At 43.1% G+C, this 27689-nt stretch overlaps 1 protein-coding gene and 1 long non-coding RNA gene across 2 annotated transcripts in view; one reads left to right on the forward strand and one right to left on the reverse strand.

Moving 5' to 3' along the window:
* PELI2 (pellino E3 ubiquitin protein ligase family member 2) overlaps positions 1 to 9976 on the reverse strand; it is a 138871-nt gene extending 128895 nt beyond the window's left edge. The window contains exon 1 of the mRNA XM_043517648.1: positions 9972 to 9976. The gene's annotated coding sequence lies outside the window, so the exon portion shown is untranslated. The remainder of the gene's footprint in view (positions 1 to 9971) is intronic.
* A 5561-nt stretch (positions 9977 to 15537) lies between these two features.
* LOC122460836 lies at positions 15538 to 27579 on the forward strand. The gene is made up of 3 exons (XR_006282382.1): positions 15538 to 15575; positions 25793 to 25891; positions 27543 to 27579. It is a non-coding gene; the product is annotated as an uncharacterized LOC122460836 (long non-coding RNA).
* Positions 27580 to 27689: the final 110 nt, after the last annotated feature.

Raw genomic sequence — 27689 nt, forward strand, 5'->3', positions numbered from 1 at the left:
TGTTCTCTGTGTGTGTATATCAATCTCCCCTCTGTATTTTCCACCAAATGCATCCTATGAAGTGAGCTGTAGCTCACGAAACGTTATGCTCAAATAAATTTGTTAGTCTCTAAGGTGCCACAAGTACTCCTTTTCTTTTTGCGAGTACCTTAGTCTGTTACAGTATAGTGTTTGCCTGACAAATCCAATTAGATTTCAGCTTAATTTTATTTTCTCTTTGTTTGATACCTAACAAAAGCACAAAATCAACCAAGGCTAGATTGAAATCAATGCAATGGAGTTGGAAAGTCTCATGTACACAATATTTGGTTCCTACACCACTGTGAACATACTAAGAATATGAAGAAAAGTCACCGTAACTGTTCACTGATTGTTATGGCCTTGATTCCACAACAAGCTTCACCTGGGCCTGCAAATAGCTCATTCCAGCATCAAGCCTCAGAATGGCTTAAACTCCATTGAAATAGTTGTTAATTAAATTCTGGTTCTCTTAGTGAAAGATCTGGTTTTCCTTCACTGAAATTGTACCTGGCTATTAATTTCCCTGGCAATGATATTCTTCTGTTGCTTCTAATGATAAGGTAAAATGGAAATTCAGCCAATTTTGAAATGCTACAGAATTTCTTATAGGCTTTGAGGAAACGCCAAGATTTTATTAAAGACAGAGAGCTGGATTATTACAGATATATTTATCTTCTTTATCGCTTGACACAAACAGCAAGGAAGGCTGGGCACTAAGTCACTGTCAGAGAAAACAAAATACAAATCAAAAACCAATGTGAAAAATTCCAACATACTAGCTGCATCCTCTTCAAGCCTTCCTACATTTCCCCTCTTTACCTCCAGTGTGAACAGGAGTTTGCATTAACTCTTCCTCTTTTATATAATCTAAATAAAATTAGCTTAACTCTCAAGAACTGCTCCAAAACAATTCAACCCAGTCCTACTCCCACTAAGACAATAACAAAATTCCCCTGCACTTCACTGGGAACAGGTCTGTCTTTCCAACTACGAAAAGGAGTACTTGTGGCACCTTAGAGACTAACAATTTTATTTGAGCATAAGCTTTCGTGAGCTACAGCTCACTTCGAAGTGAGCTGTAGCTCACAAAAGCTTATGCTCAAATAAATTTGTTAGTCTCAAGGTGCCACAAGTACTCCTTTTCTTTTTGCGGATACAGACTAACACGGCTGCTACTCTGAAACTTTCCAACTAAGAGTTCTTTTAGCACCCAAATGTGTACGAGCATTTTGCATTCTCCCCCTACAGCCCCTTTTAAAATATGTAATCATACAGGAGCACTGATCTAGGGATGAGAGGATGGATAGAAGAGCAAGCAGAAATACACTTCCCTTATGATATTTCTGATAAAAATTCAGAGAGTTTAGGTACCTGTGAGGTATCTACAGTTGTGGCCCCTAGAGAGCTGGTTAGTGGAAAGAAGGAAGCCTCTTGACATCTTGTATCTGCTGGGGTCAAATATGGGTGCTGTAAGTCAGGCAAGTGGCCCTCCTGCCTCTCACAGCTTCATCTTATGGGCTAGATGCCACCATGGGAAGAGTACTCAGGCACATTGGGAGTTAGGGGTGCAGGGAGCTGATCAGACAACAACAATTCCATTTCATGGCCACTTTCAAGGTGTTGCAATTTTGTTTTCGTTCTGCAGTGCAACAAATATTCAAATGTTTTTGCAAAACATAATTGTGTTGAAATGGCCGGTTTCACATAGAAAACCCAAAGCTTTCAATTCATGTTTCCAGCATCTCAGAAGTGACCAGAAAGCTTCGGGATCAAAAAATTCTTCCTGATGAAAACTTCGTGGCACCCTCTACATCTCCACAAAATGCTTTGGCTCCCACAAAACCGCAGATCTTGTCAAAATTGTTCCTAAGAGTGCAGAGGGGTTGTGGAGCAGCCAGAGATCCAAGGAGGAATTCTGGTGGATTTGAGCTAGAATCCCCCCATGCGCCCGCAGGCAGCACACACTGGTGTGCTCACTACATCATAGGTGCTGGAACTAGGGTGCTGGGAGTGCAGCAGCACCCCTTGGTTTGATATGGTTTCCATCATATACGCAGTTTACAGTTTGATTCAGTGGCACCTGCACTATGCAAATTGTTCCAGCACCCCTGCACTGCTTGGCTGTTGAAGAGAATACAGTATACTCTGTCCATGCCCTGCCAGATCTGCTGGCTGACAGAGAGCCCTGCCCCTTCCCACCCCATTTCAGGCACCTTCATCCCAGAACCTGTAGCTTTTCTTCCCCATGGTTTGGAAGCTTTGTTTGAGGATGCCAGTAAAACAGTTTGGAAAGACAGACTCTTCCAAGTGTACTGGAGCAGCATGCCTACCTGTGGGGGGCCTGTGGTGTAAGGGGATAGTACTGACAGACTTTTCAAGCATTCTCCAGCCAAGCACTCTTATCAACAGCCAAGACCACTGCTTTGTTGACTCTGATTGCATGTGTTTGCACGGGGTATTGGACTGAGAGTCAGGAGACCTGGCTTGGCTGATGAACTATTGTGTGACCTTGGAGAAATCACTCCATTACTTATGCCTCTGTTTACCCTCCCTCCCTTTGTCTGTCTTATCTGCTAGGATTGGAAACTGTTTGGGAAGGTCTCTGTGGGTTTGTATAGTGCCTAGCACCCAGAGATTTTGGTCGGGGCTTCTAGATGCTATTGTAATACAATTAATAAATAATATATAGCAGCCTACATAGCCGTGTTAAATTACAGCCCTGGAAAGAGTCCAAAGGGAAACATGGGGCTGTCTTTGGTTTGAAGCATTAGCAGCAGAAGAGGGACATATTGGCAGGGTTCTGAGCTAGATTAGCTGAGAAGAGAACATAAAGGCATCCACTTTCATACCTGTGGTAGAAGACTATGAGCTAACCTGAGGGGCATGTGTGCTCACAATTGGACTGATGCATTTTTTTTTCTTTTTAAATGCGTTTGTTGTTTTGACAATGACTTATGTGATGCTGTCTCTCCTGCTGAGCTGGAGCTGTGAAAAGGGTGAGCTGGAATAATAGTCTCTTAATCTTGAAATTCCATTTCCTCTCTCTCAGATTAGGAAGCAGAGAGAGAGGGAGAGGTGAGGTGTGTGTGAGAGCCACAAGTCGTTTCTGGGGCTGATGGGCCTTTTCTCTAAAAGTGCCGATTTCCCCATGGAAATTTCTAAGGAAATTCTGCTTCCGACATTTTTAATCTTCTTTTCTGTGGCGAAGCTGTGTTGTTATGTACTCCATGTCTAAATGGCCTACACGGTTTCCAGCATCAAATCACAGTACAATTATTTTCTACAGCTATAGAAATTCCTCCTTGTAACTGGAGCAAGCAACACGTCTCTGGTGTTTCTATACAACTCCCCCGTTGAAATAATGTAGTAATGGTCTCACAGCTGCATTCAATTATTGTTAAGAACTTTAAATATCTCGTGGTCTCAACTTCAGGATTGTGAGTGACTTTTCAAAGTAGGGAAAGGAATCTGTTGAAGAGTGTTCCTTGTTACTGAAAATTACATATCATCTTGGCAGTGGTCCTTTGCTGTCGGTATTGCTGGGACGATGGAGAGTTTGCTTCTAGGTTTATAACAAGCAGCTGTTTATGCCAACATTGCAGATTGGAAGGAAGGGATGGAGATACCAGACATATTCAGAAAAGTGTTAAAAATCAATGTTCCCAAATAAAAACTCCCACACCCTAAGATGAAGTGCATTTAATTTTAAATCGCGATAAGAAGTTATTTTAAATTGAGGAAGATCAACAGGGCTATGTTTCAGGAAAGGACTTAAGCATGTGCTTATCTTTAATCACATACTTAGGTGGTTGCATGAATCGGGCCCTCAAACTGATTTAAAATGGAAAGACTATTGAGTAATTCAAATGCCATCCATGGTCTAACACCCTAAGAAGAAAGAGAAATGGTCAATTGATTCATTATATATCTTTATGTGTGTATATATATTGTGCAGTATAATATAAAAGAGCTGCCACCATTTTATTTGCTTCAACCAGTAACTTCCTTGAAGGATGAATAGAAATAACTTAGGAGTTTGCATTCATCAGCTATAAAAGCTAGCAGTTGATCACTTTGTCCTCACCTACTCATTAGGGAAGAGAGGACAAAGCAGCACTGGGTCTTATTTGATACTTTGCAATCTGCATTCGGCCTTCAAAAGACACTTTTAACAGTCAGGTTTTGTGTCAGTTTGTGTCAAGTTACATTCGTATTAGTTATTTGTATTACCATAGTACCTAGGAGCCCCGATCAGGGACCAGAACCCCTTGTGCTATGCACTGCACAAACACAGAATAAAAAAGACTGTCAGCTCTTTGGGACAGTGACTTTGTATATGACAAGAGATGTCAGATGGGTACAGACAAATGGGCAGGGAAGTACCAGAAACAAAACATTTACTCCACTGGGTGAATGGATGCCTGCAATTCCCATAACAGTGACCCCGTTGTCTTGTCACTACTTATCTTAGTTTCCTTCAGGGCTGGGAGCTTTTGGAATTATTTATGGTCAATTTCCCTATACATAGTCTGTTTGGTCAATTATTAAATCATTAGTCTGATAAACAGAAAGGAACACTCATATAAAATCTTGACTGCTGCTGAGTTTTCATTATTTCACTGTCTAGCAGATATATGGCCAAAACTGTATTTCATAGCAATAAGATAATGATTTAAGGCCCCAATTCTGGTTGACTCTATGACATGCAGCATGCTCTCAACTTCCACTGAAATAATTAGGAGGTGCAGGTGCTCAGTATCTTATTGGATCACACCCCTAATTAGCAAAACAATGGAGTTCTATTGCAAGAATAAGGGAAACCCTTATCTTTCGGATAGAAAAAAAAGTTGCATAAAATTCATTTTTGAGAATTACTAGTTACATTAACTTAATGAGGGTTCTATATGAAAATAGTAGAAGCTGTGAAAAGATTATGAGGCAAACTTTTATATAGGAGAATGTGCACATCTCTGTTACTACCATGAGGAGAGATGAGATGGATGAAAAGCCTTCCATACTTAAAGGAAATCATGGGTTCATTGCAAAGGGAAGGTTTAATGACCACATATAGCATACATCTAACTGAAAAATAGAAAGCCCGTTTCTCGGGTTATGGAAAGGAAGGAAAATCATTTGTTAATGAAAATAGCCAGCTGCTTTTTAGCATTAAGAACAACCCCAGCTCAGATCCTGATGTCAAACCAGAGCTTCTGGTAATTTTCCATGAAAGCTAAACAATCTTATAAATCCACATTTGGACCATAAGGAACTGAGTCTGTGCCAATTAAAGTCAGAGACAAAACTCCCATAGACTTCCATGGTGCAGGCTAGGGTCCTAAGTAATGATTAATAGTGAAGACTCCTCAAAAGCAGAACAGATGAGAGAAAGCCCATGCATCTAGCTGAAGTTACATTCACCTGCAAATTTTATTATAGGCTAAAATTATTTTCAGTTAATTGTGTGTTACGTCCTACGTACAAAAAATGTTCAGAGTCAGAATGACACGCAATAGTTAGCCTTAGTCTCTAATATTCCCTGCTTACAATTGTTACCAAGAGAAAAATAGAGAAGGACCACTGGTTTTTCATGTATGCTTTTAAACACTTATTCCGAGGCACACAATATAGGTAGTGATAAGGATGTGCTGAAACCTTTACTAGGAAGTACAGGATGTGATGGTCCTGTGTAAGAAATGAGTTATTTTATATCTGGTTAGCATTATTTTTGAAACGGATGGGGACAAAGCCTCTGCAAGCTTCCTCATTCAAACCGACCAAACTTGCTACTAATTAGCAATGCACTGCAGTTCAACTGCTTTCTTATTTCATCTGCAGCCAGCCAAAACCTTGATGACCTGCTCCACCACCACCACCTGGGACCTCCGCCAAGCAATTGCTGCTTATAAATCTTCAAATTTGAAATATGCATCCAATCAGTAATTGGCGGGGGGGAAGGGGGAGTAAGCATATGGAGACTATAACAAACAAAATCAAGACATCAGCCAGGGGTAATTTTCACCATACAGAAACAGTCTCCAATTATGCAAAAGGCATTGACTAAAAATGGAGCTGTATTTAAATATTTGTGTGTGTTTTTGTCTTGCTCCTCCCCACCAGAAATATATCTGTATAACATTCTTTCCTGAGTATCTGCAGTGCTTCTGGTAAGATAAGGAAACTGGGAACAGGTTCTTATATCTTTGTTTCACACTGCATAAAAACTTTAAAGCAGATTCAAGTGTTGTTGTTGTTTTTTTGGTTATTTATTCATATTTTAACTCCAGATTTCTCTGCACAGTTTGCAGCAGAGGACTTCAGATAAATCCTTCCCCCCGGCAAAATTCAAGTCCACTCTTTGCAGCAGCTGTCAGTGCATTCCCCCTGTGTCTCCTGCTGATGAATGGATCAATAGGAACGTGGTGCTTAAAGGTTTCATCTCAGCCACAGTTTCCCCCCCCCCTTTTTTGCCCACAGGACATGACTGGCACTGTCAAGGCCACTCAGACAAAGCTTTTTCTTTTCCCCTCCTGTTTTCAAATGCTCTACTGTTCGAAGGAACATTGTCAGCAAGTGGGTGGGAAGTACAATGCGACAGCTGTACTGGACTCCAAATGACAAGTCCACTCCATTCACATTTTTTCAGATGATTTTGGTGTTTGCACACTTTTCTCTTTGTTACCCCCAAAACACTGGCTGCTGTGAATTTAACCAATCAGATAATAGTCTATCCTGAGAGAATTGTGAAGTGAGCACAGCAAGCCACACACAAGCCATATTCAAGATAGGCCTGGGGTATGTGTCCATCCAGCCTTTCACATAGTGTCCCCCTTTTCCTTCCCACTTCTGATTTTTTTCCTTCTATTCTTTTACTTTAAAAATCAAGGGTGGGATTTTCAAAATCATTCAGTGTTGGCCTCTCTACTCCCATTGAAATCAGTGGGGGGTTTTGACTTAACAAGAACAGAATTAGACCATCACTGAGAGTTTAGGAAAATTCCACTCCAAATTTTCAGAAATGGTGAATGTCCAGAACTTCCATGGAACTCAGTTTGAGCTGCATAGCTGAAAATCAAGCCCTTTCAGACTTTAAACTGTTTTTTTCATTTATATGAAGATGGTAAATGGTGGAATTCTGGCTATTCAAGAATCTTATTGTAGCTTTGTAATTTGGGGACTGTCATTAGATCAATTCCACCCAACCACTGAGATCCTTGGTTGGAATCTGCTATGTATTGTTAGAATTGGCCAAGAGTTTCAAAAGTGTTTAATGATTTTGGTTGCCTGACTGCAGAGGCCTTTAAAAGGGCCTGATTTTCAGAGGCTGGGTGCTCAGCACTTTGTGAAAACTAGGCCCCTTAGAGTAACTCAAGCAGGGCACAAAAATAAGGTATGTAAAACTCACTAGTCACTTCTGAAAATCTTGGGCTTTATGCTAATTTAGGCATTTCGTATAACTGATGTAGATAAAAAGAGTTTCTAAAAGTGAGGGAATTACATATTAGATTCACTGTGAATGGCCTATTTTGGCATAGGAATGGAAATAAAATGGACAGTTAAAAAACAGACAAATTAACCTTCAGGCACAAGTGTGTTTGGGACTAGGGTAGTGAAGTGAGAACGTATTTTCTATCTCAACTCTCTCCTTTGTCAAGACACTTTTGGGCTAGTCAGTCATCTTTAGCATCAGTTGCAGTCAACTATGAGAGCAGTAAAGAGGAAGATGACTAGATGCAACCTTTCCCTGCAGTCAGAACCCTCCCTGACCTATTCCCCAGTGCTATTAGCAGTGGGGAAACCCATAACTTGACTAAGGCTAGCTGAGTTGTTTAAACAGATGTGATTTTTCTACAAGAAACATGAGGGTGAAATTTTCCTATTGCATCTCTTCTACAAATTCTCTTTGATTATTTTTCTGACCCACAATCCCTGCCTGCTACCCAGTGTGGGGGAAATCTTTCCTAACTTTAGCACTTCAAATCCCTTCTCTTTTGCTTTGCTATTTTCAGCCTTTTCACTCAGGCATTTAAATGCCAGGCTCAGTACAGGTATAAACAAATTTTAAGGAACCATCCATTTAAAAACCTGACAGCTTAAACAAATCTCCTCAAAGCAAAGCTTCCATTATGAGAATCAGTGCCCATCAGTCTCACAAGGGAATTCATATTCATGGGAGAGCATAATCTCATGTGAAAAACCTGTCAGGTTGGCTGTTCATCCTCCACAGTTAAACTGTTTAAAGGGAAAGGAGTGGGTCCCCGCCCAAATGAGTAGTTCTAAATTACCATATTTATGCAACATCAACCCAGCCTATTCATCTCAGAAAATCTAGGGTTTTAACGATATGCAGGAGCAATCGCTTATGCAAATTCTACTAGTAAATATGGACCATTCAGTGGCTATGTTTTTAATTTGACACAAGCAGAATTAAGGCCAGAGAACTCCTGCCTGCCAAAAAACTGGAGAGTAATCCTGTCATGAACTATGAATACAGAGCGCAGTCTTGGCACTTGGCAGCAAACCACCAAATCCACAAAGTTGTGTTTAATTTGCTATTAGAGGATAGACTGAGTCTTCTTCCCTCAATTGTTCTGAGGTGATATTTCAGCACTGAGCCCTGGAGAACAGCCACTGCTAAGATTGCAACAAGTATCGAGTTTTCCCACAGAGTTCACCAGCTTTCCTAATCCTCTGGAGATGGGGGAGCGCCAGCCAGAGCAATATGAATCTTCCTTTTGGACGGACTGCAAGTTGTCCTGCAGATTTCATTCTATTCTGTGGAATTTAAGTTGTTGTTCCAAAGGAAGTTTCAAGAGATTCTCTTTGCAGAGTCAGCCCCTGTGCTGTAAATCAGTGCATTTCTGCCTTGTTTGCTATGCAATCAGACACATGCACTAGGGCCAAATCCGGCTCCAATTGAAACCAGTAGGCATTTCACCGGTGACTTCGGCAGGCTTTGGATCAGTACCGCACACAGCAGTGGCAAAAGGGCCAGTGGATCCTGGCCTTTTTTAATCGTGTATTAACTTTGAATCTTTATAGCTTTTTAAGCATCCTGTAAAAGAATCCCCATCAGTTTTCTCCCAGTGGTGGGAGTCCCTGGCCACACCCAGTTATTTCCACTGGGTGGCATATACACACACCTAAATTTCTTATTTCTTTCAAGGGGGACTCTGCCTTTTCCAGGCTTTCTTAAGTCTCTTCTGACAGAGGATCAAAAGGAAAGTTAAATGTCCCAATGCACCCAAGAATAACTTCTTCCTGGAGTCAGCTCAGAGGGAAAATGGCCAACAGGAACTTCTTACTTAAGGGCCATCTGTATAGCAGTTTTCAAGGAAACCTGGCTGAGCTGCTGAATTGGGCTCACTCTGTCTGTATTACCCTGAGGGTTCCCGGCACTCCCCGTAGGGTGTGGGTCGAGATCTCCTGGATGGGAGTTCCCCGTGTGGCTTCAGGAGTCACTCCAGCAGTTCCCTGCTCAGGGGGATCCTCTCTACCATACATGATTGAAAGGGCTGGAGGAGCAGAGCCGAGCTCGCCTTGCACACAGGATATCTCTGGCACCTTCCTCATCAGTGCGGGGTGTATACACCCTGTCCTACACCCTATTGGCATACTCTCTAGAGCAGCGTTTGAAAACTGTTTCCAAAAGCTGTTCTAGCACAGTTTGACCCATGGCCAGTCAAATCATGTTAGAAAATGGTTGAGGACTAGCCAGCCCTCCCCCAAGCAGTAACCACCAGCACGTACTGTGAGAGCGAAAGGAAAAGAACTGCAGAGAAGTCACTGTATGGGCAAAGGGAAGTTTTCACAATACTGCCTCTTGTCCCTCTCTCCCCAAACAGAGGCAGACCTGAGCATTCTCTCATCTCTTTGTGCTTGCCACCATGCTCATTGAGTCCAGGTTTCCTCTACCCCTTCGTGTTTGTGCCAAGCCCTGTCTTCTGCAGCACCTGCTGCTACCAGAGCCTTCCTTTGTCTCTCTGCCTCATTGACTTCCCATCTTTCCCCAGATTTCAGCGGACAGCAAATCCTTCCTCCTGTCCCTGGACACAAGTCCGCTCTCTGCCACTGTTACTTAACTCTCTTTAACTCCTTTAAGTTTTCAGGGCTGCAGCTTGTATGAAATATATTGTACTAAAGATTGTTTCATGCTGCATTATTCTATAGAAGAAAAATTCCAGTTAGGGCTGTCGATTAATCGCAGTTAATTCATGCAATTAGCTCAAACAAATTAATCACGATTAATCGCAGTTTTAATCACACTGTTAAACAATAGAATACCAATTGAAATGTATTAAATATTTTGGATGTTTTTCTACATTTTCATATATATTGTATTCTGTGAGGTAAATTAAATCAAAGTGCATATTATTTTTAATTACAAATATTTGCACTGTAAAAATGTTAAACAAAAAATAGTATTTTTCAATTCACCTCATACAAATACTGTAGTGCAATCTCTTTATTGTGAAACTGCAACTTATAAATGTAGATTTTTTTTGTTACATAACTTAATTCAAAAACTAAACAATGTAAAACTTCAGAGCCTACAAGTCCACTCAGTCCTACTTCTTGGTCAGCCAATTGCTCAAACAAGTTTGTTTACATTTACAAGAGATAATGCTGCCTTCATCTTATTTACAATGTCATCAGAAAGTGGAAACAGGCATTTGCATGGCACTTTTGTAGCTGGCACTTCAAGGTATTTCCATGCCAGATGTGCTAAACATTCATATGCCCCTTCATGATTCAGCCACCATTCCAGAGGACATGCTTCAATACTGATGACGCTTGTTAAAAAAATAATGCATTAATTAAATTTGTGACTGAAGTCCTTGGGGGAGAATTGTATGTCCCCTGCTCTGTTTTACCTGCATTCTGCCATATATTTCATGTTATAGCAGTCTCGGATGATGACCCAGCACATGTTGTTCATTTTAAGAAAACTTTCACTGCAGATTTGACAAAACGCAACGAAGGTACCAATTTGAGATTTCTAAAGATAGCTACAGCACCTGACCCAAGGTTTAAGAATCTGAAGTGCCTTCCAAGGTACAGGGTGTGGAGCATGCTTTCAGAAGTCTTAAAAGAGCAACACTCAGATGCAGAAACTACAGAACCCAAACCACCAAAAAAAAAAATCAACCTTCTGCTGGTGGCATCTGACTCGGATGTTGAAAATGAACATGCATCGGTCTGCACTGCTTTGGACCGTTATTCAGCAGAACCAGTTATCAGCATGGATGCATGTCCTCTGGAATGGTGGTTGAAGCATGAAGGGACATATGAATCTTTAGTGTATCTGGCACATAAATATCTTGCAATGCCAGCTAAAACAGTGCCATGAGAACACCTGTTCTCACTTTCAGGTGGCACTGTAAACAAGAAGAGGGCAGCATTATCTCCTGCAAATGTAAACAAACTTGTTTGTCTGAGTGATTGGCTGACCAAGAAATAGGACTGAGTGGATTTGCAGGCTCTAAAATTTTACATTGTTTTATTTTTGAATGCAGTTATTTATTTATTTTTTACACAATTCTACATTTTTAAGTTCAACTTTCATGATAAAGAGATTGCACTGCAGTACTTTTATTAGGTGAATTGAAAAAAATTATTTCTTTTGTTTTTTTACAGTGCAAATACTTGTAAACAAAAATAAATATAGAGTGAACACCATAGACTTTGTATTCTGTGTTGTAATTGAAATCAATATATTTGAAAATGTAGAAAAACATCCAAAAATATTTAAATAAATTGTATTCTATTATTGTTTTAACAGTGCGATTAATCACGATTAATTTTTTTAATCGTGAGATGAATCACAATTAATTTTGACAGCCCTAATTAAAATACAATATACTTTTTCAGGTCTCAGAAAACCCCAGCCATTCTATTGGATTTTATGAAATTAATGGAGAAAGGAGAAAATATTTTCCACAGCCTTCCGTTAAGTAAAACTTCGCTTAATCATCTCCCTGAGGGATTAAGGAGTAAAGTAGATAACATGACCCCTCGTGGGCTAACATATTGCATAAGGTTTAATATAGAGGAGCTTGGCCAGACGTGTCCTTTTCTCTGATTTTATTGGAAACACCTTTGCTTGCTTCAATCACATTAGAGCTAGGAAACAGGTTACATATTCCAACAAATGGGCTGCACTACAAAGCAGCTATAAAAGCGAGACATGTGAATGCACAGACTTGTGTACAAACTGCGGTGCATGGAATAGGCTATGCTGCTGGCATTAATTTTGTGCTCCGCCAGCTATGAAGACTATAGGTTTGATATTTCCTGCTATTTGTTCTTCCACTTACAGGGCCAAATCCTGAGTTCCATGTTCCACCAAAAAAAAAGTCTCCTATTGATTTCAGGATCAGGCTTTCCCTTTGTTTCAAACACACGGGTAGGCACAGAACTATCATCATTTGGGGAGTTTTTTAAATGCAGCATTAAGAAAGACTCCAAAACTAACTCATGGGAGAATGCTTCCACGTTCTTGAGATTCCTCTGGGAATGCTCCATGGACAGATTTAGAATTTTTATTTCCCCCAAACTGGGAAAGCTTCCAAATTCAAGCTTGTAAAAACTTTCCGTGTAAAAAAAATGTTTTTTTTTTTCACAAGAGAGCCTCCTAATAAACAGAACCTCTGCAGACACATTCCTGTATAACACAACACAATGCTAGTGTTCCCTGCTAAAACACCACTTCCCACTAAGAGTAAGAGTTCAGTTTATAATCATGGGTATGGCCTGTCTCTCTAATGGAAATGTGCTCTTCCTATGCAGGGGGATTGAAGAGGGTCACAAATTGCAGGTGGCTCTAAAGAAGCAGAGATCCTAGGCCAGGGGTGGCCAACTTGTGGCTCTGGAGCCACATGTGATTCTTCAGAAGTTAATATGCGGCTCCTTGTATAGGCACTGACTCTGGGGCTGGAGCTACAGGTGCCAACTTTCCAATGTGCCAGGGGGTGCTCACAGCTCAACCCCTGGCTCTGCCACAGGCCCTGCCCCCACTCCACCCCTTCCTGCCTCTTCCTTCAACCTGCTGTGTCCTCATTCCTCCCCCCCCCCCGCCCCTCGAGTCTCCTGCATGCCACGAAACAGCTGATCGGGAGGTGCGGGAAGGGAGGGGGAGGTGCTGATCGGTGGGGCTGCTGGTGGGTGTGAGGCATTGGGAGCGGGGTCAGGGAGCTGATGGGGGGGCTGCTGACGTATTACTGTGGGTCTTTGGCAATGTACATTGGTAAATTCTGGCTCCTTCTCAGGCTCAGGTTGGCCACCCCTGTCCTAGGCCATAAATTGGCACCCCTTCCGCCTGCTCCATGCTGTTCCTGCCCTCTGGAATGGGTGAATACCCAGGTGGGAGTGGCTCCTAGTATGGCAGAATGTCTGGAGCCCCACTGCAGCCACTGGCATGCACCTTGAGACTGCTCTAAATTGTGCTGGAGGAGGGAAGCCGCCCCTGGCTTTTCCCCATGTTGCAGGATGTCCTACAGCCCCCTTTGATTCTCTTCCCTCAGGTCCTGTGCTGGGTCAGGCCCAGAGCCAAGGATAGATTCACCCAGGTCTCCCACATTCCAACCCAGTGGCCTATCTGCTGGACCGTGCTGCTTCCCTGTATTAGTGCAGAGAGGTCTAGACGAGCATGTTTTGCTGGTGCTGCATAACTGATGCACCAGCCCATTTTGTGGCAGAGGTGTGGCTTCCACTACTGAAAGAAGAAAAACTATCCCACTCAATTTGCTGGTGCCGTGGAAGGGGCAGAGATGACCTATTGCTATGCTTGTAAAAGGTTTCAAACAGCCGCTCTGTGCAGGGCACCAAAGCCCATGCTGTTAGCTAGAGTGACACCAAACATTTCAATCCATTTATCAATGTGCCTCTGGTCCTGTTTTGAAGCAAATGAGAAAACAGTGAATGTCAGCAGTGGACTGCGGAGGCAGGGGTCAGCCCTGGTTTAGGATGATGGTTAGCCTTGATTTTAGCGTCAAATTCGCAACCGCACCAGACTCTTAAGAGGTGTTTCTGAGACATTCCAGCCCCAGATGGTGAAAACTTGAGAAGATCACTTGATTAATGATTTTCTGCTAACTCACATACTGGAGACGAATTAAGTGCAAATTTTGCAACGGGCTAAGTCAATTTCTAGGATCCAAATAACCTCTCCCCGCTCTGCAGACCCCAAACTCTTGCATCTAAGGCTCTTCTCTACTAAGAACTGAAATGCTACACTCGCCTGTTGGCTGTAACCATTGTTTGTTCTAAGTGTATAGTATGGAGAAGATCTTTAAAGACCCTGGGCAGATGGGTACCCAAATCCCACCAAAAGTTCTTTGTGCCTTTGAAAATCTGTTCCTATACGTGCATCTTACATTTCATTTGACTTGGGCTGGATGAAGAATAACTCACTGTGCTTCCTCCCATACCTGCAGTGTGAAATCTTTGCTGGTTTGCTTGCACGTTGCATTGAAATCCGACTGTCGACGTTACCAGGGAAAGAGAATTACCTGTTACTGGAGAATGTATTCCTGCCTTGTAGCTACTGTATTGCACAAATATGTAAAAAGTTGTTGATAACTCACCAGGGGAAGTTTAGTAAAAAAGATTCTGCAGAGAGATATTTTTGCATATAGAGCATGTGTTTTTATGTATTTCTGCTCCCTTCTTTACCCCCTGCTCATTCCATTTGCAAAAAACTGAAACTTTGTTTTTCTGCAGTCAACATTTGTTATGACGTGTTCCTCAATTCAAGCTTCCCACCCTGTTTGTGACAACAGAACAATTTCTAAAGCTATTAGATACAGGCCTGAGCAAAACTCCAGACCTAGGTGTGCACTGGGGCTTAATCCCCATCAGTGGAGCAAGAGAGGAAACCTAAATAGGGATGCTCTGCACCTGGGAGTTGATTAACTGATTGCCTCCTGGCCAGGGGAGGCAGGGCTAGGTGGTATATGGTTCTGAGAGAGAGTGAGAGTACGAGCTCAGTTGAGGAGGAAACAGGAGCTAGGGAGAGTTCACCCCTCCTGGGAAAGAGCCTGGTGGAAGGTTTGACAGTTTGGGACTGGCTGGGGCTAGGGTAGAGTGATCCTAGAGTGGGGTAGAGCCTTGAGCTAGGGGTTGTGAAACCCAGGGAATGAGGTAGGAGTCTATAGTGGGGGGATGCGGTGGAAAGTTGGGGTAGAGAGTTCTTAGACTCCCTGCAGGGAAAAGCCTGACTGGCCAGCACCCTGATAAAGGGGGAAGAATTGGAGTCAAGCTGAAGAGGGGTAAAGGACTTATTGTTTGGAGGTGAGCCCAGGAGGGAAAAAGGACTTTGTTCATGTGAAGCTGAGCCCAGGAGGGGCAAAGGACTTTTGGGTTTAAGTCTCAATCCCAGAAGGGGACTGAATTGTGTGTGACTTGGCCAGAGGGCTGAGCCACAGACAGTCTAGAGAAAGCCCAGAGAACGGATCAGCTGAGGTGTATCTTCGAGGCCAAGGAAGCAGCTGCCAGAGGGAGTGTGAAAGGCAAAGTCCTCTGCAATGCTGTGTCCGGGAACGAGAGGTGCCCCAAAGGTAAGGGTGAGCATTTGCAAGGTGCATTTGGCCTTTGCAGCTATTTAAATTCCAAAGCGGGAGCTGAATTTTGCAGGCTCCTATCTTTATAAGGAGTGAAGCCAAAATGCCATATCTAAAGCATCCAGCACTAGCACTCTACGTTTAAACGTGCAGGATAATTAGGGGTGTGGACTGAATTTTGAAAACTTAGCCCATGTCTAATAGTAACCTGTGAGGAAAAAACTGAACTCTCAGGGCTTGTCTACACTTACAGCACTGTAGCACTTAGTGAAGATGTTACCTACATTGACAGGAGCACTTCTTCTATCAGCGTAGGTACTCCACCTCCCCAAGAAATGGTAGCTATGTTGATGGGAGAAGCCCTCCCATTGACAGAACTGGAGAGTAGGTTGGTATTACCACGTCGTTTGGGGTGCAGATTTTTCACATCCCGGAGCGATGTAGTTATCCCAACATGAGTGTAGTGTCGACCAAGCCTCAGGAAGAAAGACATACAAATAAGAGTTCTTATGAACTAGAGATCCTGTTTTCAATTAATGTTTTCACAGAGTGTGTTATCCTGTACAGAACAGGAAGAGATGTTAATTAACAGACTGATTTCCACTGAGGTATCAGCAACTCTTTAGCCAACTGCTGGATGTGGAGGAGGCTTAGTTTCTGCAACTTTGCTTTACAGTAATTCTATCTAAGGTCTATATCCCAAGCAAGGGGAAAAGGAATGGTTGCAGACCAAGCTCAATGAGCAAGCATCTCAAACAGGTGATTAAGAGAAAGAAGAGAGCCTACAAGGAATGGAAGATGGGATGGATCAGTGAGGAAAGCTACTTCTTGGAGGTCAAAAAGTGAAGGGATAAAGTGAGAACTGACAAAAACCAAGCAGAGTTGGACCTTGCAAAAGGAATTAAAACCAATACTAAAAGTTTCTATAACCACATAAATAAAAAGAAGTGGGACAGCTAGCCACTGAGGATGGGATGGAGATTAAAGATAATCTGGGCATGGCCCAACACCTAAACAAATACTTTGCCTACATTTTTAATAAGGTTAATGAAGAGCTTAGAGGTAGTGGCAGAATGGCTAATGGGAATGAGGATATGGAGGTAGAATTTACCACATTTGAAGTGGAAGTCAAACTAAAACAGTTTAATGGGACTAAATCAGGGGGCCTGGAAAAATCTCTATTCAAGAATAATAAAGGAACTGGCACATGGAATTGCAAACCCAATAGCAAGGATTTTTAATGAATCTGTAAACTCAGGCGGTTGTACCCTATGACTGGAGAATTGTTAATATAGTTCCTATTTTTAAGAAAGGGAAAAGGTGATCCAAGAAACTACAGACCTATTAGTTTGTCCTCAATTGTATAAAGTCTTGGAATAATTTTCAAAAGAGAAAATATTTAAGGACATAGAGGTGAACGGTAATTGGGACAAAATACAACATGGTTTTACAAAAGTCAGATTATGCTAGACCAACCTGATCTCCTTCTTTGAGATAACTGACTTTTTTTAGACAAAGGAAATGCAGTAGATCTAATCTATCTGGTTTTTAGTAAGACATTTGATATAGTTCCACATGGCAAAGTATTAGTTAAATTGGAGAGGATAGGGCTTAATATGAGAATTGAAAGGTGGATAAGGAATTGGTTAAAGGGGAGACTACAGTGGATCATAGTGAAATGTGAACTGCAGGCCGGTAGGTTACTAATGGAGTTACTCAGGGATCAGTTTTGGGACCAATCTTCTTTAACATTTTTATTACTGACCTTGGCACAAAAAGTGGGAGTGTGCTAATAAAATTTGAGGATGACACAAAGTTGGGAGGTGTGGAGGAGGAGTACCAGAATATGGAGGAGGACCGGAATATCATACAAGAAGATCTGGACAACCTCGTAAACTGAAGAAATAGAAATGCAATAAAATTTAACAGTGCAAGGTCATGCATTTAGGGACTAAGAACAAGAATTTCTGCTATAAGCTGGGGACATATCATTTGAAGTGACAGAGGAGGAGAAACACCTGGGTGTATTGGTTGATCACAGGATGACTGAGTCGCCATTGTGATGTGGTTGTGAAAAAGGCTAATACAGTCTTAGGATACATCAAGCAAGGTATTTCCAGTAGAGATAAGGAGGTGTTAGTGCCGTTATACAAGGCACTGATGAGACCTCATCTGGAATCCTGTGTGAAATGCTGGTCTCCCATGTTTAAAAAAGATGAATTCAAACTGGAACATGTGCAGAGAAGGGCTACTAGGATGATCCAAGGAATGGAAAACCTACCTTATAAGAGAAGACTCAAAGAGCTTGGCTTGTTTAGCCTAACCAAAAGAAGGCTGAGGGGAAACATGATTGCTCTCTATAAATACATCAGAGGGATCAATACCATGGAGGGAGAGGAGTTATTTAAGTTAAGCAGAGACAATATGAACATAAGAACAAATGGACATAAACTAGCCATCAACAAATTTAGTCTTGAAATTAGGTGAAGGTTTCTAACCATCAGCGGAGTGAAGTTCTGGAACAGCCTCCCAAGGAGAGCAGGGGGGACAAAAAACCTACCTGGCTTCAGGACTGAGCTTGATAAGTTTATGAAGGGGGTGGTATGATGAGACTGCCTACAATGGCATGTAGCTGATCTGTGACTGCTAGCAGCAAATATCTCCAATGGCTGGTAATGGGACACTAGATGAGGAGGGCTCTGACCTACTTTAGATGAGGAGGGCTCTGACCTACTTCAGAGAATTCTTTCCCAGGTGTCTGGCTGGTGGGTCTTGCCCGCACGCTCTGGGTCTAACTGATCACCATATTTGGGGTTGAGAAGGAATTTTCCCTGCATCAGATTGGCAGAGACCCTGGGGTTTTTTGTCTTTTGCAGCATGGGGCATGGGTCACTTGCAGGTTTAAACTGTTGTAAAGGGTGGGTTCTCTGTAACTTGAAGTCTTTAGATCATGATTTGAGGATTTCAGTAACTCAGCCAGAGGTTATGGACCTATGACAGGAGTGGGTGGGTGAGGTTCTGTGGCCTGCAATGTGCAGCTCAGACTAGATGATCGTGGTAGTCCCTTTTGACCTTAAAGTCTAGGTGTTGACGTTGACGTTAGACCAACAAAAGACACTTATTTGCAAGACTGCCACTCTAAAGATCATTACTTTTCTGTGGCTCTGCAGTAAAGCTGTAGTTACAGATGTGTGCTGCAGGGCTAGTCTACCTGATAAAGTTGCGCTGGTTTACATTAGGGCTGGCCTGCATACTGAAGTTGATATAACTATATATTGGTTGCAAGTATCAGAGGAGTAACCATGTTATTCTGGATCTGTAAAAGCGCAAAGAGTCCTGTGGCACCAATGCTTCACCAAGCATCCTCAAAACTACGATACCCACACAAGGAAATAAGGAAACAGTTCAACAGAGCCAGACGTGTACCCAGAAGCCTCCTGTTGCAAGACAAGCCCAAGAAAGAAACCAACAGAACTCCACTGGCCATCACACACAGTCCTCAGCTAAAACCTCTCCAATGCATCATCAGTGATCTACAACCTATCCTGGACAATGATCCCTCACTTTCACAGGTCTTGGGATGCAGGCCAGTCCTCACCCACAGACAACCCACCAGTCTGATGCATATTCTCACCAGCAACTACACACTGCACCATAGTAACTTTAACTCAGGAACCAATCCATGCAACAAACCTCAATGCCAACTCTGTCCACCCCAACGACACCATCACAGGACCTAACCAGATTAGCCACACCATCCACCAGTTCATTCACCTGCACGTCCACCAATGTAATCTACGCCATTATGTGCCAGCAATGTCTCTCTGCTATGTACATTGGCCAAACTGGACAGTCCCTAAGTAAAAGGATAAATGGACACAGATCAGATATTAGGAACGGCAATATACAAAAACCTGTAGGAGAACACTTCAACCTCCCTGGACACACAATAGCAGATTTTAAAGGTAGCCATCCTGCAGCAAAAAAACATCAGGACCAGACTTCAAAGAGAAACTTCAGTTCATTTGCAAATTTGACACCATCAGCTCAAGATTAAACAAAGACTGTGAGGGGCTCGCCAACTCCAAAAGCAGTTTCTCCTCCCTTGGTGTTCACACTTCAACTGCTAGAAGAGGGCCTCATTCTCCCTGATTGAACTAACCTTGTTATCCCTAGCCTGATTCTTGCTTGCATATTTATACCTGCCTCTGGAAATTTCCACTACATTTATCCGACGAAGTGGGTATTCACCCACGAAATCTCATGCTCCAATACGTCTGTTAGTCTATAAGGTGCCACAGGACTCTTTGCCGCTTTATATTGGTTGTAATTAACAGAGTGCAGATCTATGAATGGACACTCTTATTGCAGATTAAGAGTGTCTGATTTGGATTTAATTTGAGTATTTACCCCTTTAAATTAAATCCAAATTAGACACTCTTAATCTGCCATAAGAGGGTCCACACACAGACTTGCACTGAAATAATCACAAGTGTGAATTACATCTGATATATAGTTAGTTCAGTTTCAGTTTGTGTGAGGACAAGCCCTTTGTGTGACTTTTTTAAAAAACAGTTTAATTAAACTGGTGCTCAAGACTGTGAGATTCTTATTTCTGTTTAAATCAGGTTTGTTGTAGTTTAGCTTCTCTCAATTGGGGAAGAGATAGCTCAGTGGTTTGAACATTGGCCTGCTAAACACAGGGTTGTGAGTTTAATCCTTGAGGGGGCCATTTAGGGATCTGGGGGCAAAAATTGGGGATTGGTCCTGTTTTGAGCAGGGGGTTGGACTAGATCACCTGAGTTCCCTTCCAACCCTGAGAGTCTATGAATCCAGGAACAGGTTTAAGATCAAATGAAAATGAGCTACCCTTACACCACAATAACAGTGACTTTTGTACGTGTTTAAAAATTTTTATTAAAATCTGTGCAACTTCTGCATAGAAATAAGGGCTAAGTCAGTGGCACTGGCTCAGTGGTATGTGTCCCCAGTATTGGTACCGCTGGGCTGGGGAAATGGTACCCTATGCTTCCCCTGCTTAACTTAATGATAAGGCTTCATGCAGAGTCTCCATGCACTACCTGAGTTTACCTCCCATTCAGATGTGCTCACTTTAACCAGCAGCAAAGCTGGTCTGAAGCCTCATCTGGGATCACAGAATCAGCCCCAAAGCTGGCTCTTTATTAGAGCAGGCACAGTTGAAAAGGATGCACTAGGTCACCTACTACAGGACAGGCCCAACAAAGAAAGTAACAGAAGGCCACTAGCCGTCACCCACAGCCCCCAACTAAAACCTCTCCAACACATCATCAAGGACTTACAACCTATCCTGAAGGACGACCCATTACTCTCACAGACCTTGGGAGACAGACCAGTCCTCGCTTACAGACAGCCCCCCAACCTGAAGCAAATAATCACCAGCAACTGCACACCACACAACAAAAACACCAACCCAGGAACCAAACCCTGCTACAAACCCCGTACCAACTCTGTCCACATATCTATTCAAGGGACATCATCATAGGACCATGTCTAAATCATGATTTAGACCATCAAGGCCTCATTCAGCTGCACATTTACCAATGTGATATGTGCCAGCAATGCCCCTCTGCCATATACATGGGCCAAACCAGACAGTCTCTATGCAAAAGAATAAGTGGACACAAATCTGACATCAGGAATCATAACATTCAAAAACCAGTAGGAGAACACTTCAATCTTTCTGGTCACTCAATAACAGACTTCAAAGTGCCCATTCTTCAACAAAAAAAACTTCAAAAACAGACTCCAATGTGAAGCTGCAGAACTGGAATTTAATTTGCAAACTGGACACCATCAGATTAGGCCTGAAGAGAGACTGGGAGTGGTTGGGTCATTAAAAAACCTAAAACTAATTTCTCCCTACTGTTACTCACCTCTTGTCAACTGTCTGTAATGGGCCACTCTCTTACTACTTCAAAAGTTATTTCTCATTGCTTGGTATCCTGCTGTTAATTGATTTATATCATTAGACTGACCTCATACTTTGTAAAGCAATCCCCATCCTTTCAAGTATTTATACCTGTTCCTGTATTTTCACTCCATGCATCTGATGAAGTGGGTTCTAACCCACAAAAGCTTATGCCCAAATAAATTTGAGTCTCTAAGGTGCCGCAAGCACTCCTCATTATTTTTAGGTGGTTACTGGCTCTTCTAGCCGACATCTTAGAGATTGTGTTACTGTAGCACCTAGGAGCCCAGTCATGGACCAGAACCCCGTAGTGCCAGACACTGTACAAAACAGAGCAAACAGACGGACCCTGCCCCCCAAAGAGCTTACAATCTAAGAACAGGACAAGAGACAACAGACCTATATTGGGGATGGGGGAGGTTACAAGGAAACAATATGGGTCTGCTGATGGGCGGTGGTCTCAGCACACGAGTGGCCGAACTAGGGTCATGGTCTTGTGAAGGCAACACAGAAGAGTTTTGAGGAGGGATTTGATGGAGGAGTTAATCTTGCAGCGGAGTGAGGGGCAGCATGGGACAAAGCACGAAGGGGTTTGTTTGAAACTGTAATAAGCACATGGAGGAGGTTCGCATCCTGGGCCAGTCAAAAGCATTTGTCTCGTGAGAGAGAGGTAAGCAGGGCAGGGACAGGCCTTGAAAAGGATGTCAAGTAGCTTATGCTTGCGTTAGAGAGGGGGGAGCTAGTGGAGGGATTCAAAGAGAAGGGTAATGTGGTCAAAGTGATGGCCTAGGGAAACAATCGCAGAAGCAGCACTCTGAATGGAGATGGCTTTTTTCAAGGCCAGACCAAAGGAGGTGGCAGCCTGGATCGGAGTTTTAACAGTTGGATGGATAGGAAAGGCCGTATCTGAGAGATGCTCTGCCATAGGAATTGGCATGATTTAGACATTGCATGGATGTGAGGACAGAGTGGTCTGAGTCAAAGATAATGCCCAGGTTAGGGGCCCAAGTGAGCAGCAGGATGATGGTGGCATTCCTTTCTCAATCTTTGGGAGCGGCAGGAGGGAGAGGTGTAGGGAAGATCTTGGAGGGAGAGATTAGGAGCTCTGTTTTAGCCATGTTTAACTTGAACTGACAGCTAGACAGGAGATGTCAGAGAGACAGGCTGAGATATTTAGCTTGGACGGAAAGAGACAGGTCAGGAGGAGAGATAGAGATCTGTGAGTCATCCACATGGAGATGGTAGTTTAATTTGTGTTTTGCTGATGAGATTACCCAGATATAACATGGGGCTAGGGGGGCGAGAGAAAGAGAAGGGAATCAAGGACAGAGCCCTGTGTAACTCACACAAATTTGGAGGGAAGACGAAGAAGATCCTCTGAAGGACACGCTGAAGGGAGTACTTAGAGAGGTGGGAGGAGAAACAGGAAAGGAAAGTCACGGAAGCTAGAGGAGGACAAGATTGCAAGAAAAGCAGTCGATTGTGTTGAAGGAAGCTGACCATTTCCTGCAGAGGTCAGAAACCTTTGATTTAGAGTTTTGTTTTGTTTTTTCCTCCTGCATCTGAATTCAGTCATCTTCCCTAGGCAAGAGTTCCACTCTGCCTATGGAGTCCGTTTCAGGGTTAGATTTTCTTGTGTTCAGCACCTGCAACCAGACCCAGACTGTCAGAAGAGCTCCATTCCCATTTGGGCACCTACCAAAAGAGCCAGATTTTCAAATGTGCTCAACACCCAACATGCCAAGCACCCGGTTGTGGATACCACACCCTTCTGAACATTCAGGCTGAGGTCTGATTAGGGGGTTGGGGGGAGGAGACAGTCACACTGCCCTAGCAATGTCCCAGGAGACAGTGTACAATATGCCAGCTGCTACACCCCTTAATGCTCCACCGTGGCTGGCCAGGTTTTCCACATACCATCTGGGGTTGTTACCATCACTAGAGACACTACCCAGGAGCAGTCCTTGCACAGAGTATAGGACAAGGAACGACTCCTTCAAAATGAGATGTGCCTTCATTTGGTGGCCTTGCCTGTAACTAATGGAGGATAGATCTATCAATAGCTACTGGCCACGATGGGCAGGGAGACAACTCCATGCTCTGAGTGTTCCTAGCCTCTGACTGCCAGAAGCTGGGAGTGGACGACAGGGGATGGATCACTTGATTGCCTGGTCTGTTCATTCCCTCTGAAGTGCCTGACATTGGCCACTGTTGGAAGACAGGATACTGGGCTAGATGGACCATTGGTCTGACCCAGTATGGCCGTCCTTATGTTCTTTTGAACAAACAATCAGTCAAAAGCGAGGAAGAGAGGATTGAGGTCTGACGACACTGAGGACCCACCTATATCTACTAAACTGGAATCCGTAGTTGATGCAGATCCATTGACTTCCATAGAGCCGTGCTGAGGATTTGGAGATAGATATTTTTTTTTTAAATTCTGGCTAGGATAACTTGAATCTAATTAAACACAATCTAAAAACATTAGGTAGGTGCTTAGCTCTGAAGCCCTTCAATCTCCCAAACCTTCTAGCACAGAGGGGTCGATCTTGCAGCAGGCTTCAATGTCAGACTTCGGCCTGCTGTTTCGAAAAACATCCAGAGATTGAATTATATAACAATATTGTTTAAGCACTACCAAATGCACAATTTGATTAATCCCAGCAATGCACGGACGTGAGATCTAAAAAGACAGCCAGGCGCATTTTAACAAAGTTAAAACCCAAAGCTTTTCATTCCACCCTAATGGATAGCAAAGGTCACTCTTGCTTTAGTTGACAAATGACAACAACCACACGGCTACATTTGTCTTCTAGCTGGCAGGGCTGGGTTCCTCTCAAGTTAGTGTTAATGAGATTCCTCCTACCACATAAACAAAATATTCCAGTGAGACAGTAGAAGGATCTCTGCCTGAAAGATCTATTTCACATGTGTGCACCAGAAGTGTAACAGAACTTCATGTCTCACTAGGTGCCCCAGCAGAGTACTGATGTAATGATGTTCTCAGTGACCTCAATCCCAGAGTGATGGTAACAAACATGCAACTTGCAATATTTCTTTTCCCTGACTCAACTGAGCAACACTTTTCACAAGGACCACAGATTAGCAAAGAATTAAATGCATGTTCAACAGTTTTTTCCCCTGGGCAGAGAAAAATGCTTCAAATTCAGCTCTGTTAAGAATCCAGGTGATGTGATGTTTGTCTTGCTTGCAAAGCCACTTAGCAGCATCCAGAGACCATGGAGCTCCCAAGCTGGTATGTTCATAGAACATCAGGATTGGAAGGGACCTCAGGAGGTCATCTGGTCCAACCCCCTGCTCAAAGCAGGACCAATCCCCAATTTTTGCCCCAGATCCCAAATGGCCCCCTCAAGGATTGAACTCACAACCCTGGGTTTGGTAGGCCAATGCTCAAACCACTGAGCTATCCCTCCCACCTAAGCACAGACCCATGCACTTGGTTAACAGTGCTTTGGTGCCATTGACAGAGAGGGCTGTATAAACTAATACCCCCAGGGTTGTAGAACACTTTTTTTGCAAGAGCAAGATGAGAGACACAGAGGAAGAGAGAGAACCAGGTGAGAGAATGGAGGAAGAGTTTATGGCAGGAAACTCCAGGAGAATACATGCAACTATAGGCTCTGTAACCCAGCCTCAAGGTAAAAGTAGCCAAGTAACCATTGTGCAGGAAATAGATGGTGCATATAGATTAAGAACAAAGTGGATGTGGAGCATGTACTGTGAAAGTTGTATGTTAGCAATGAAAGAATAATACTTTGCATTTGTGAATGTCTTCCATGAATTTCAAATGCTTTAAATACGTTAATTCATTACACAGAACAAAGAATGACCACACTGGGGCAGCCAATGGTCCATCTAACCTAGTATCCTGCCTTGTAGCCAGTGCCAGATGTTTCAGAGGGAATGAACAGAACATGGCAGTTTAGAGTGATCCATTCCCTGTCATTCAGTCCCAGATTCTGGCAGTCAGAGGTTTAGGACACCCAGAGCATGGGTTTGCATCCCTGAACATCTTGGCTAATAGCCACTGATGGACATATCCTCTGTGAACTTACCTAATTCTTTTTTGAACCCACAAGCCACAAAGCATGCACCAGAGGTTACATTCAGTGATCTCCTTTTTAACTGCTGTGTAAAATGAGGCAGAAAGATGTTAAGACAAAATCATTAATAGCCAGCCTGGAGGGGAAATAGGCAGATTTTTATTCTTTCTTTCTTTCATACAATGACATTTGGATTTCAGGATCCTAACTTGCAGATAAGTCCTCTGTATCCAGTACTGCCAGATCAAAGTGTTCCAAAAGTACAAGTCAGGCTCTCCAAAAGCATGAAATTTTAAATGGTAAAGTCCTTTTATTTACCTTCTGGTTCATGTTTTCACACTGCCCAGCAGCCATGGGTAAAAACGTACTTTAAAAAAAATAGAAAAGGAAAGAGACACTCCTGTAATCAAGTGAGACTCAGGAAGGCGAGTAGCATTCTCCATCTGAATTCTATCCCAGTCCAAGAACCAGCTGCTTTCCTCTGACTCTTAGTCCTCTCCTGAAAAGGGTTAGGCCAGCCCAGGCCCTTCTCCATCACCTTAAGATTTTTTTTCTGGTTGTGGTGACTCAGTGTTTTAACCCCTTGCCCCACATTCCTAACCTGCTCCCTAGTTCTTCTGTACCAACCAGAGAGCTGCTTGGAGCAGAACTAATGTGTTCTTAGCTCAGCGCTGCTGCTGTTAGATGCAGCTGAGACAAATGAGTACTGCCAGGCATTCAGGCAATGTTTGGCTGGCCAAATACCACTGGGCTGCTCTGCAAAGGCACTAGTCATAGTATGCGAGACAAAAGCACCACCAGAGTTAGTGGCTGGATGCTGAAGTTAGACAGATTGAGACGAGAAATAAGGCTCCTGTTTTTTACAGCGAGGACAATTAGCTATTGGAACAACTTTCTCGGAGATGTAGTGAATTCACCATTGCTTGACATCTTCAGACCAAGATTCCTAATGTCTAGCTTAACCAGAAATTACAGTCTGGATGCAGGAACCACGTGGGGATATTCTCTGGCCTGTGTTACACAGGCGACCGGACTAAATGATCTAATGGTCCCTTCGGCCTTGAAATCTATAAGTCTAGTATCTAGGGTCTGGCAAAGGCAGAAGAAATAAGAACTGGCCCCAAACCTCTGAGCCAGCTGGAACTAAACCCAATCTCTTTGTTGGGGTACAAGTGACTAAGTGTCTCCTCCCGCTCCCCAAGCCACACTGGCAGTCCTGCTATCCCTGTTTGGCCAGCACACAGAGGGATTTCATACCACAGTGAGCTCTATGCTGTAGGCTCCAGAGAGCTTGTTACATCTTAAAGCAGCAGCTGTCTGCCACTTTAAGATCTCTGGGAGGGGCAGTGAGAAGACTTCTTGCTCAGCGTAAGCCCAAATGACTCATGACTTGTTTTGAGGGCCGTATCCTGCCACCAGGGTGAGTGGTCCCATTGAAACCAACAGAGTTAATAGAGAAGTTTGGCATTATTCAATATGAGGAAGTCAAGCAGAATTTGGCCCAAAAGAAAGGCAGGTGCTTGGTGCTGCACAGACAATCCCTGCCCCTGAAGAGCTTACAATCTAAATAGATGAGAGACAAAGGGTGGAAAGGGAAACAGAGGTCTAGAGATGTCAAGTGACTTGCCCACAGTCACACAACAGATCATTGGCCAAGCCAGGAAGAGAATCCAGCTCTCCTGATTCCCAGTCCAGTGCCCTATACACCAGTACATATAGTCCCTTTAGCACATGTCTTTTACTGCAATGAGCAGTTCCATTGATTTGTAATGGGATTACTCACATGAGTAAAGCTGCCCACATGCTTATGTTTCTGTAGGAGCAGGGCTTGTGTCAGAATTCCCTCCTTGGGCAGCTGCCACTCTACCGCTCTCGTCACACACCCTATTCAATCAGTTTATAACACCACCCTTTTTAAAGCCATCCTCGGGGGTCTCTTTCACACTTCAGTCCTAGGTACTCCATCCCAACCTGGGCTGGACAGCAGACCACAGTGGACAGTTTGCACTGATCTTAGGAGCACCGCGACTGTTGGGAACATAGATGAATAAAAAAATAAGGATATAAAACAGCACTTTGTGTCTAAATAATTGTCAA

This window comes from Dermochelys coriacea, chromosome 6 (genome assembly GCF_009764565.3).
Source record: "Dermochelys coriacea isolate rDerCor1 chromosome 6, rDerCor1.pri.v4, whole genome shotgun sequence".
Classification (NCBI taxonomy): domain Eukaryota; kingdom Metazoa; phylum Chordata; order Testudines; family Dermochelyidae; genus Dermochelys; species Dermochelys coriacea.